The sequence below is a fragment of the Myotis daubentonii genome, chromosome 2, assembly GCF_963259705.1.
Source record: "Myotis daubentonii chromosome 2, mMyoDau2.1, whole genome shotgun sequence".
Taxonomy (NCBI): domain Eukaryota; kingdom Metazoa; phylum Chordata; class Mammalia; order Chiroptera; family Vespertilionidae; genus Myotis; species Myotis daubentonii.
The window spans coordinates 168,326,463-168,339,646 of NC_081841.1; the positions used below are offsets into that span (position 1 = coordinate 168,326,463).

General features: G+C 34.3%; 1 pseudogene; it reads right to left on the reverse strand.

The window, feature by feature from the left end:
• Window positions 1-4,915: 4,915 nt before the first annotated feature.
• Window positions 4,916-13,184, reverse strand: part of LOC132226756 (serine/threonine-protein phosphatase alpha-3 isoform-like) — a 133,216-nt pseudogene continuing 124,947 nt past the window's right edge.

Below are 13,184 nucleotides of genomic sequence, written 5' to 3' on the forward strand. Positions count from 1 at the left end.
AGTTGTTTTAATTGAGAGCTCAAGGATGTAAGAGGGTTAATTTAATTTTATGATTTTATTTTATTTTATTTTACTTTATTTTATTTTATTTTTTATTTTATTTTATATTATTATTATTTTATTATTTGTTAATCCTCACCCAAGGATACTTTTTCCATTGATTTTTAGAGGAAGTGGAAAGGAGGGAGAGGGAGGAGGAGAGAGAGACAGATATATGGATTGATTCCTCTCACAAGTGCCACGATAGGGGCTGGGATGGAACCTGTAACCCAGGTAAGTGCCCTTGACAGAAAATTTTGCTCTAATCACTTAGCAACACCACCAGGGCTAGGGTTAATATTAAAATGATAGTGATGAATTGTGGCAGGGAGGAGGTTGCATGCAAAATATTTTAGGAAGAAGAAATGTGAGGAGGAGAAAAATTCTTGAGAATGAAAATACTCCATTACAGGAATTGACAGAAAGTTAATATGATGATTAAATGCTTATGCATTACTGACACATTGATACAAAAATGGACTAGAGAGACAGAAACAAATTATTCTGGGTATTGTAGGCTACATTCATAATTTATCTTTACATGTTAAAACAATGATTGGAAAATATGAGAAGGTTTCATATTTGTCAGAACTATTCTTTAGGCAACTGACTTAAGTATACCTCACACTAGACAATGCATAAAGGGGAATTTATTAATTCACATTACTAAAAATCTATGATTCATATATCACTGTGAAAGATTGAATATAGAAATGGACAATAGCCAGACAATATGTAAAAATAAAACTCTGACCCAAAACCTGGAGCTAGCTTCCCAGGAAACCAACTCATTATCAGCAGCAACCAGCCCAGGAAGCCAGCTTGCTATAAATCAGACTTGTAGGAAGCCAGACCATAATTCCTATAACAGTCAGCCTCAAATGGCCAGTACTTGATGAATCAATGTCAGCTTCCCTATTTTTCCCCCACTTCCAACTTAATATATTTTTTATTGATTTCAGAGAGGAAGGGAGAGAGAGAGAGAGAGAGAGAGAGAGAGAGAGAGAGAGAGAGAGAGAGAGAGAGAGAGAGAGAGAGAAATATCAATGATGAGAGAGAATCATTGATCATCTGTCTCTTGCATGACCTCTACTGGGGATTGAGCCAGCAACTCGAACATGTGCCCTGACTGGGAATCAAACTGACCTCCTGGTTCATAGGATGGCACTCAACACTGAGCCACAACAGCTGGGCTTCACTTCCAATTTAGAACCAACCAGAAAGCCAATTACATAAGACGCCTCACTTCTACTTAGCCCAATTACAGCTTCCCTGTGCCAACAACCTCCAGTTAAGACACACCTGAAGCCTTCCTTTTTTTCCACTGTAAAGCTTTCCCACTTCTATACCTGCTTCGGGGTCTTTGCCATAACTCAAGCAATAGTGGCTGATTTCCTTGCTATAGCAAGTCTGAATGAATTTCCTTTGCCTATTCTCATTTAATTGGTCGTTGTTTGTGAAGTTGGTCTTTTTTTATTTCAACAACTGGATTCAGGGACTCGCAGAACCATCAATGATCTGGCTCTCTTCTTCTTGTTCTCTCCACATTTTCATCTCCTAGTCAACTTTCTTTTATTTTTATTTTCTTTCACAAGACAAAGATGCCCATAAGCAAGTTAAGACTAACATCATTTTACAGATAGAAAACACAGATAAAAATTAAATATTTCTATACAGACAGACCCAGGGTAATCACAGTCTCATCTTAACTGCAGGTTCATTTCTGAACCAGTAATTGTTTCTAAGAAGGTGATTTGTGAGTGGGGTTAATAAAATTATTTGTGTGTAGGATTACCATATCTAGGGGGAATAAAGAATGCCTACCTTTATTTGAATTTTAGGGCTTCAACAAGTACTTTTAAAAAATATATAAGCATGGTCCCTAAAATAATATATGAAAAATATTTTATGTATACCTCAAATTCAAATTTACTATCCTATATAATAAAAGGCCAGCGGCCATAATAACATAATGACTGGAATGACCAATCGACCAGTCACTATGAAGTGCATTGACCACCTCTGGGTCCCTCGTCTGCAGCCCGCAGGCTCAGATCGCTGGATGGCCAACAGCGAATCATGAGGAACTGGGATGGGTGGTGGTGGGGTGGGACTGGGGCCTGGCGAGCCGGCAGAAGATGGCCCTGATCACAGGCTATGCCTAGGGACCCTACCTGTGTATGATTTCTTGCACTGGGCCTCTAGTATATATATAATGGCAACCCTACTCATAGGACATGAAAGGCAAAGCCATCATAATCCATGTAATTAGGCTATGAGGTTGTTCAGGGACAAATCCAGAAAGAAAATATGCTAAGAAAAAGAGTAATAGATGCCATTATAATGTTCCAATTTAAAATTTTTTTAAAAATATATTTTATTGGTTTTTTACAGAGAGGAAGGGAGAGAGATGAGAGTTAGAAACATCAATGAGAGAGAAGCATCGATCAGATGCCTCCTGCACATCTCCTACTGGGGATATGCCCACAACCCAGGTACATGCCCTTGACCGGAATCGAACCCAGGACCTTTCAGTCCGCAGGCCGACGCTCTATCCACTGAGCCAAACCGGTTTCGGCGAAATTTGAAAGAATAAGCGTTGTTGCTGAGAGACTAGAGGGAATAGGAGAGAATGTAGAATATTAATGGGGAGTCTATTGTAGCAATTGAGATGAAATGTAGGTGCTTTCAACTGGAATGATGGCACAGGGATAAGGACAAATATATGACAAGTGGGGCAGTAGAATCAAAAGAGCTTAGTGATTGTTACTTCTTAATACAAATGAGTACATTTAGTAAGATTACAATTAAATTGTTAAAATCTAAGGGACTTAGCAAGTGACTAGATGCAAGTTCACTGCAAAATCATTTTTTTTTCTGAAGAAACTACAAAAAATTCAAAGGTTAAATTTAAAAATATAATATTTAGAATAATATTATAATCATCACATGATTAAAAATTAATAAAAGTTGGTTAATATTTCTTCCACAATAAGACATAAAACTTTTGAGAATAAACAAAGACTACCTTAATAATGCAGGCATACAACCCATTTGTTGATTAGCAGCAAATTACTATAAAGTTCATTTCTTCCTCTCAAATTTTATATATAATTATGATGCAACCCTAATCAAAATTTTGAGTTGTTTTTGTGAAAATGTACAAGTCAATTCTAAAAGAAATATGGGCATACAAGAGCCACAAATAGCCAAGGCAATCTTAAAAAAAGTACACAGTGGTGGAATGCACTCTGCTGGACTTTAAGACATACATTAAAGTTAAAGTAGTTCCTGGAATTGGTATTGACACCAGGATAAACAAATAGGTCAATGAGACAGAATAGAGTCCTGAAGCAGGACCAAGTACATATAACTACATTAGTTAAAACAAGATAGCCTTACAGAACACGGTCAGGGTTATTCTTTTCAATATAGAGTTTTAGTTCAATACTAGTCCAATAAAGGACTGAATTTCCATATGAAAAGCATAAAAAACTTAACTTTGCTTTACCACAAAATCAAAAACTGTAAGCTGGGCTATAGATTTATATGTGACACAAAAGATAAGTAAAATGTATAGACAATAGTATATGAAGATATAGTAATTGGATTCATGTTCAAAGATACTTAAGTAAGATACAAAAATACTAAACATAAGAAATTGAAAATGTTTGATGTATTAAAATTAAGAAAATATTTAAATCAAAAGTTACCATTAGGTAAATGCAAAGGTAAGTGATTGAATGAGAGAAGATATCTGAAACACATATAACCAACAAGAGGCTTATGTCTAATATGTATTTTAATCAATTCCTATTGAAAACTATTTCTAAATACAAGTCAGAGAGTCAATGGAAAATGGACAAGAGACTTTAGCAATCACTCTACAAAACATAACATCTTAATGGCCAATAAAATATGGAAAGGTAACCACTCTCATTTGTTATCAATGAAAAAAAAATAGTCACTGAGATACCCACAAGAATAGATCAATTTAAAAATGTTACAATGTTAGCAAGAATTAGAAGTAACTGATATTCTCAAGTACAGATAGTGGGAGTATACATTGACAGAATGTCTATAGAAGCATTCAATGTTGCTTACTAGGATTGAAAATGTAGGTAAATTTCTTAAGGCCTAGTAATTTCACTCTTATTTATAATAAAACAAAAACCCATGTAAGATTCAATAAAATCTATTTGTAAACATACTTATAGAAGTTTTATTAATAATAATCCAAAATGTAGAATAAGTAGAATGTTCATCATAGGAACATTGCCACTAAATTTTGTATATTCATCTAATATATATATTCCTATATTTTATTGTATACACTAAACAAGAAGAAATAATTATAAACAGACACACACATATACATCTCATAACTAAACCGTGTTAAATAAACCATACATGCAAATATCTTTGTATATTTCAATTACATAAATAAAATTTTAAAAAGACCAGATTAAGTGATGATACTAGAATTTTGGATAGTGAGAAATAAACACCAAGTTATTTATTTTCTCATTTCAGTGATCTATTTCTATATAATAAACACAGCGGCTCAAAGAAGCTTCTAATTTTTCTCTTAATTTTGGGAGTCAGGAGCTTAGGAGCTACCTAACAATGTGGTTTCAATATTCTGTACTATGTGGCCTCATCAGGATGGCTAAGATTGGAAGATCTCCTTTCCAGATCTTCTCTTCACCCCATTTTCCTTGTCCATCCACACTCCTATTATGTCTCATTTTCAGGGTCTTTTTATATAGCTTTGACTTTTCATAATATGCTTGTCTCATGGTAGTCAAACTTTTTACATGGTAGCTGGCTTCCAAGAAGAATTCCTCAAAAAGATAAGAAGCATAAGCCACAACTCTCATGGCCTGGGCCCAGAAGCTGAAACCAGCTTAATTTCTGCTGTGCTATATTGGTCACAGGAATAATAGAGATCTTCTAAAATGAAAGAGAAAAGACATGTAATGGAAATAGAAAACAAATTGTAATTCTCTTTAGTCTACCCAGGTAGTAGCAATTTGGAAAAGACATGACAATGGTTTTAAATTATTTTTAAAAATATTTTTTTCATTGAAGTAATAGTTATAAGCTTATTTAATTTGTTATAAGTGATTAAGCTATAGACTTGTGATATATATTTTAAGTTGAAAAAGAGATCAAATGCTAGGTTAAGTTAATTTTAATGAAAGAATATTTGATGGAAAACTCGATCAGGTTAAAAACTAATCTTAAGTATGAGGTGGTAAGAAGTTTTAAACTATTCAGTGAATATTTTATGTCTAATATTTCTGGCATTTTTCAAAGACCTAGACCAGTGATCGGCAAACTGTGGCTCGCGAGCCATATGCGGCTCTTTGGCCCCTTGAGTGTGGCTCTTCCTAAGCCTTAGGAGTACCCTAATTAAGTTAATAACAATGTACCTACCTATATAGTTTAAGTTTAAAAAATTTGGCTCTCAAAAGAAATTTCAAGCGTTGTACTGTTGATATTTGGCTCTGTTGACTAATGAGTTTGCCAACCACTGACCTAGACATTTTTAAAATATAGGAGAAAAAGAGAGAGCTAACAGTATAAAAATTCTAAGAGATCTGGAGAACACTGAATCAAAGAGGAGAGGAGACTTTATCCCAGTTCCAGGTGTAGTGGCAAGAATTTGAATGAATTATAACATTTATTTCTCTATGGATTAGGAAACAAGATTTGAAATAATGGTGAACCTCCAAAATTTGGTGAAATATATATTTTTATAGATTAGAGAATCTCAGCGACATGTCAATAGGACAGATTCAATGAGAATTAAATCTAGGCACCTCGTAGACAAACCACTGGAAAACAATGATAAAGAGAAAATCTTGAAAGCAGACAGAAAGTAATATATGACATTATCTCAGAAGAATAATCTAATGACTGCAATTTCTAATAAAATCCTCACAGCCTAGAAAATAGTACTAACTGTCTTTAAAGTACTAAAAGTAAAGAAAAAAACTCACCCTAGAATTCTACATGCAGTAAAATATCTTTCAATAATGAAAACTCAATAAACATATTTTCTCATAAATTAAATATAATAATATTTTTGTCACCATATACACACTTGTGAAAAAAGTTCCTCCATCTGAAATGCCATCATAAATAAACTCATTTTTTTTAATGAATAAAGATCCTTGTGAAGGTAAATGCATATGAAAGACTAGGTTTTCTTTATTATCTTTAAATAATATCTACATAGCTACTCAAAGCAAAAATAATATTTTCTCATGGGTTTATAATGTTTATAGATTTAATATGTACGATAACTACAACATAAAATACCACAGAGGATAAGAAAAGATCTATATGATTGAACCTGTTCTATATATTGTGTAAAGTGGCATAATATCACTTCTGTGTAGACTGTAAAAATTTAGGAATGCATATCATGATATCTAAAACACCACAAAGATATGTGAAATGCATAACTATGTAAGGTTATGGGACTAAAAACAATAGATTAATAAAATTGAATCTAGGATATTTTTAAAAATTAAAAAACAGATAGGGAAGAGCAGAAAAGCAAAAACTAAGAAAATTAATAAAAACCCATTAGGATGGCTAAATTTTAAAACAAAACAAAACTTTGAGTAATGTGTTGGAAAATATGTTAAATAGACTACTAGTGTCATGGACTATGAATTATTATAGGCACTTTGTAAACCCATTTGGCAGTGACTATTAAAGAGCAACATATGTATACCCTACAACTCAAAATTCTCTTAAAGACAGATATTTAAGAGAAATATATAAAAATGTGCTGTGCACCAAAAGATCTGTATTAAAAATAAATAAATAAAAGGATGTTCAAAGTAATATTCATAAAGCTTTGAAGTGGAAACATTCAAATCCCTATTGTCAAAAATTTAGAAATAACAAAATGAAAGCCACTAGATCAATAAAGTAACTATTTAGTAAGAGTTTATTGTGTATATAAGAGCTGTTTGTGAACTGGGAGCTTTCAAACTGAAGACTAAGATGAAGCTCAGAGGCATGACATTACATGATGGCTTATTATAAAGTGCAAATGAGGAAGTTGTTTAATCTTTACAGTGATATGATAGGGGGTTCCCAGACACCAGGGGATTAGTTAAAATTGATTTTCTTATATAACTTTTTAAGAAGATGACTTAAGTTTATGTTATTATTATCAGAGGCATTTACAAGAAATAAGCTAAGCTAAGTTTTACTTATATCCATGAAATAAGCTAGATTTAGTTTTGCTTATGTGATATAAGTGGTTTTGTCTGTTCAGGGAATTCTGAAATCTGGTCTCCATTTTTAATTTAATTTTAACACTGTCACCAGTAAAATAAATTTGCACAATAACTAAGGTCTATTCCTATAATTAAATGTGCATCTGAAATATGAAAGAACATCACAGATGAATCTCACAACATAATATTGCCTGAATAAAGTCAGACACAAAAAGGAACATATTGAAATTACTACATTCATAAAATATTCAAAATAGGATAGTCGTTAGTACTGCAGGGAGGTAATGACAGAAAAAGGACAAGAGTGAATAAAAGTAGGTACATGTGTTTTAATTTTGTAAAAGTTCTTTGAACAGTATACTCAAGCTCTGTTCACTTTATAACTTTTGTGCTATGCTTAAATAGCATAAAGCTTTAGAACACAGTATTTCTCTACTAAGTATGCAAGTATCTTGTAATACAGTTTTCATTATTCTTGATATATCAGTGAGACAACTTGTATGAGATGATTTTCAGGAAGACTATTCTATAGAAGGAGGGTAAAGCCATGAAGGTTAATTAGTAGCAAAAATGTTAAGAAATAAAATCAGCAGAAAATGGTCAGTTAAGCTGACATTATAATTATGTAATAGTGAAGAAAATTATGCAAATTAAACTTAGCCAAATAAAGAGACCCCATACATAATTTAGTAAATTACACATTTAGCAAAGGATCGGCAGGAAAATAGCAGGACTTTTGGTCTTATTCATCACTTAAAATATAAGTACATGCTAAGAGCCTCTTATTTTCTTGCAAGAATGCTAGATGCTAGAGAAACAACAATTTTTAAAATGGGCTTTATTTGATCTCTCTGAACCTGGCTATCCCAATGTCTTATCTTACGAATGCCACTTCTTTCTCAGTGCCCTATTTTCTCAGTATTTATTTCCCTGAACATCATGATGGTCATATCTTGGGTAAGGAAACACTTTTATAACACCCATCATTTTAAGACTTGTTTTTTCTCCTCTGATAAAAATATTTTCTCCTTTACTAACTTGTACCCCTTCTCTATATTTTCTTTAAGGAAAACATGTCTCCCATTTGTAAAACACTCCTGCAATAAATGAATAATACATGGATCTGGGTGTAGAATCTCTAATGAAACCACACTTCCGCTAATCATGCTGGGCTCTGACAGAGACCACCTAAGTTCCCATTAGCATAGGCTGGTCCCCTAAGTCTGTAGATACTGGACAACCGTCAATTTGTTTACTCTCCAACCTGTTCACTCATTATCTAGTTCTCTTCTAAAAGTAGACCCAGTCCTTCAGAGTAAAGATAAGAGCAGGGTGGTCCTTCTGAGTCAAAGGTTACTTAGATTTCTCTGAACTCCATATTGTGTATTGAGAGAGAGAGAAAGAGCACATCCATGTCTTCCCACCTTTGCATTTCTAAAATAATGTATAAGAACCTGGTCCCCCAATGCAAGATTGTACTGCCTAAAGCCTTCCCATGTGGAGTAGCAAGAGGGCCAGACTTAGAAGATCTCACTGGACCCACAGGTTCTAGTCAACACATTTACAAACATAAGTCATATTCCTCCTCTATAGGATAGCATCTTTTTATGTGGAAAACTCTTCTCAACCTTTTCTTTATTCTTCCTCTGAAGGTAGCACTAACTAAGTCATATATAGACTCGCTCAAATGACAGTTCTCTTTTATGTGCATGAAGATTTTCTCATTGTAATTTCAATACCACCAAGGGAGGTTCCTCTTACCAAGAAATGGAATATGGCAGCCATGGCCCAGGCTTTTAGACAGGAATAACACGAGTATCTAAGTAATCCATACCTTGGTAGTTAAAACAGTTCAAACTACTCCATGCCTGATCTCTCCCCACCCTTGTTTTTTTCTGCCTGGTTTATCTACAATGTTTTGTCCAAAAAAAGTTCCTTTAAATCGTCTGTTCCCATTAGGCAAACATGGTGCCTTTCCATCTTCCTATTGCCTTCCTATTTCTCATTTGCAAATAATACTCTAAGCAACAATTTTATATCATACTCTATTTCTATATTACACTTAATTTAAGATGGACTTTGTATCTTAAACAGGTAAAACCCAAATTTGTCTTTTATAATCAAATATCTTATTTATTATTAATATTTGTCCAGTGGTTCAAAAGAACATATTCAAATTGAATAAAAAATATTAAGTTGAATAAAACAAATTCAGTCAACTAGATATAGAGCTCTGGATCACATTCACTTTGTGTTTATGTCTGTCTATAATTGTGATATCCATTTTTTAAATAATGGCTTTAATCATCATTTTAACTACACAGTAGAAGGAAGTGTGCTTTAATTAAATATACATTACTAGAGGCCCAGTGCACTGATTTGTGTACCAGTGAGGTCCCTCGGCCTGGACTGCACCCTCAGGGGATGTTGCACTGTGGGTTTTGGGCCAATTCTCACAGGCCAGGCCAAGGGACCCCACTGGTGCACGAATCCGTGTACCGGGCGAGTTTTGGCCAGATCCCTGCAGGCCAGGCTGGACCTCCAGTATGCATATAAGTTCTTTGGTTAATCTCTTCCTGCGCTATACCCCTACTCCCTTCCCTCTGAGATTCATCAGTCTGTTTCATGTTTCCATGCCTGTGTTTTGAGCATCGCCCCCCTGGTGGTCAGTGTGCATCATAACTACCAGCCAATGGTAGAATGGTCAGTTAGGCTTTTATATATAGAGATACCAGTGATTCTGGTCAGGTTGAAAGTTATTCCTAATGTTGACAGCTATAGAAACCAGTTTGTACATGACAAGACAATGAGAGAAATAAGCATTCCCTTTGAAACAAATTTATAAAATAAAAAAAAATGTTCATAGTGGCTTGTTTCAACAATATGAATTTTAGGACAATAACATGTATAGATTGAGCACCCTAGGGCTCTCTTTATATCCTAAAGAAAATGAGCATTTACATTATTCATGGGTTGTACTGAATTTTCAAAAAGGTCAATTGTACAATTATCCCTTGGATAGGATAAACTGTCCTGGGGTATACAGCTTTAACACTATCATTAAAGTTGTTTGAAAAGGGAAAACTTCTTCTTTTTTTTTTCCTTTGGAGCAAAGTCTCTCATTATAATGAGCAAATGCCATTCATTAACTCAAAAATGGAAGGGAGGACCCAACAAGCACTATTTGAGCAAGCTGACCAATACCCATTACAGTTTTCAAAATGAAGTTTATATTTGTGTGTCACAAATCCCAGTGGGGCAGTGTCAAAATGACATGGATTTCTTTACTTGCTTTGCAATTGTACCCCTTCCAGGTGTTATGGGTTTCTTGGCATTTGGCTTTTTTTTTCTTTGTAGGTTTTAAAATCTGAAAAAAAAAAAAAAAAGCTTATTAGTGTTTTGTCCTCACTCATCATGGCACCTGTATTACCAAATTCTCCACAATAACTGGATGCAGAAAATAGAGTGACCAACTGCCTCTTTGCAAAAAATTAGTATCCACCTTGAATCATCGGATGCGATCTCTCTATACAATCCAAATCATCCTTATGGAGAAATTCTGCAACCATTTCGGCATCAAATGTGAAGGACACTCCTCTGTCATTTTCATCCCAGCCTAAGACATCTTTATTGGTGTCAGACCACAAAGAATACCTTGATCGGGTCCATCAGTTGTTCGCATAATTCTCCGAATCTGCTCCATAAATTGACGATCTGGTGATAAACCTCCGGGACAGCAAAATATTTTCTCCTCCACAATGGCTGCTATTAGTAAAAACGCTAAAGCAGTCTGTGAAAGTTTTCCATGGTTTAATGTGATATCTTCTTTCACATTCATCTTACAATCCATAAATCCTATTGATGCTGGCACAGTCATGGTTTCCTCGGAGAAGGAAAAATCCTCATGATGTTTGATTCTGTTAGCCAGTAGGAGGCAGACAGCCTCCAGGGACCGCTTCTCCCTGTCCACATAGTCCCCAAGAAAAAGTCGTTGTTTTCTGATGGGAAACCACTGTACCCCAAAAGTCGAAGCAAATCATTGCATTGCCCATGAATATCACCACATATTTTGAGTGGTGCTTCGGATTCTAGTAGGGCAGGCTGACTGAGAAAGATCTCTCTGGATTTTAAGCACAGTCCATGATGTCATTCTCCTGTAGCCACACATTCTTATTAGTCTTGGACCCTCTCACTTGCAGCAAGTGTTGGGTGATGCTGTTGATGTTGAGCTTATCTATATCGGCTCTTGTCTGTCTGCAGCGGTGCTGCTAGAGGCTGTGCCCAGGACACAGAACTCCTTACACAGGAGCACAGAGACCCTGGTGGCAGTGTCTGTGGTCTCCCCTCCCCACAACCATCCCATTCTTGCTTCCTCCTTCTCTCCACTGGAACCACCTAATTGTGATTTATCGCCTGCGATTGGAAGTTGTCCTCTCGGGGATACCAACTGCCCTCAGTACCTCTAGGCCAGTGATGGCAAACCTTTTGAGCTCGGCGTGTCAGCATTTTGAAAAACCCGAACTTAACTCTGGTGCCGTGTCACACATAGAAATTTTTTGATATTTGCAACCATAGTAAAACAAAGACTTATATTTTTGATATTTATTTTATATATTTAAATGCCATTTAACAAAGAAAAATCAACCAAAAAAATGAGTTTGCTTGTCACCTCTGACATGCGTGCCATAGGTTCGCCATCACTGCTAGTCTCTTCTGTGAAGGTAAATTCCCATATTCCTACTGTAGTTAAGCACAACATTTCATGTGAACTTAGAGGAAATTTTCATTTCACTGAACCTCAAACTGATTTGGAGGCCACCATTGTAAAGCCACAGAATTAACTGTGGCTTTCATAGCTATTGAGATGGTGAAAAGGACAGTGTCTTTTCTAGAAAATGCTGTAGCTGGATGTACTTGTGGGTCTATGTCACTATAATCAAGCAAGTAGAACTAAAGCTAAACACTTCAAAACATGAATTAAGATTCAAAAACTATATAAACAACCCACAGTTTTTCTCCTCTGGGAATGGATTTCATAAAATGTTACTATTAAACCTTTCAAAAATTAATATTTTAAAAAAATGAAATTTCAATATATACACTCTATAATCACACCGAGCATCTTCACTTAGCTTGTAAAAGTTCAAACCAGTTTTTTAAACAGTCCTAAATAATAACAGACAGTAAAGGTAAATATATTATATTTATATATTTTTAAAATATTTTATTTTATAATATTAGGGTGGACTTGAGTTTTATTTTCAGATTAAATGCTAAAGATAAAATAGAGAATAATAAAATACATAACCCAGTTGACACATTTTAATTCAATTTTTTATGTTTTCTTAGTGCTTCTTACAATGTAGCCAAATATGATTTTAAATTTATTAACAAGTAAATAAATATGTCTAGAAATGTTGTTTACTTCTAATATGATAGCCTACATTATTTTCTGCTAGTCAAAATAAAAAAAAATGCCAATGGGTATTTTTCTCTGGTAGTTATGGAAAAATATTCTCTTTAGCATTAAAAGTATTTAGAGTTTTTTTAAAATCATAAAACTTAAAGAATATAAAATAATGAAATCATACCCAGATGAAGAAATTAAGTCTTGTTACCCAGTTATAAATTGCTAAATTTCTACATAACTATTGTGTAATTTGTTTAAGTACCTGGAAAGTAGAAAACTAAATTACAAGGAAAAAATTATATTACAAGAATTATGGACATCACCTTTAAACTATTTTTCATACACCCAACAAAATTTAAATATGTAAATTCTATTGAAATGAGTATTTTCTGAAGAAATTAATTGTGCTGTTACCAGATTTCTCTATACTCTGGAGAGGCCCAGGAGTCTATGCCTTCTGCCACACAGTGAGA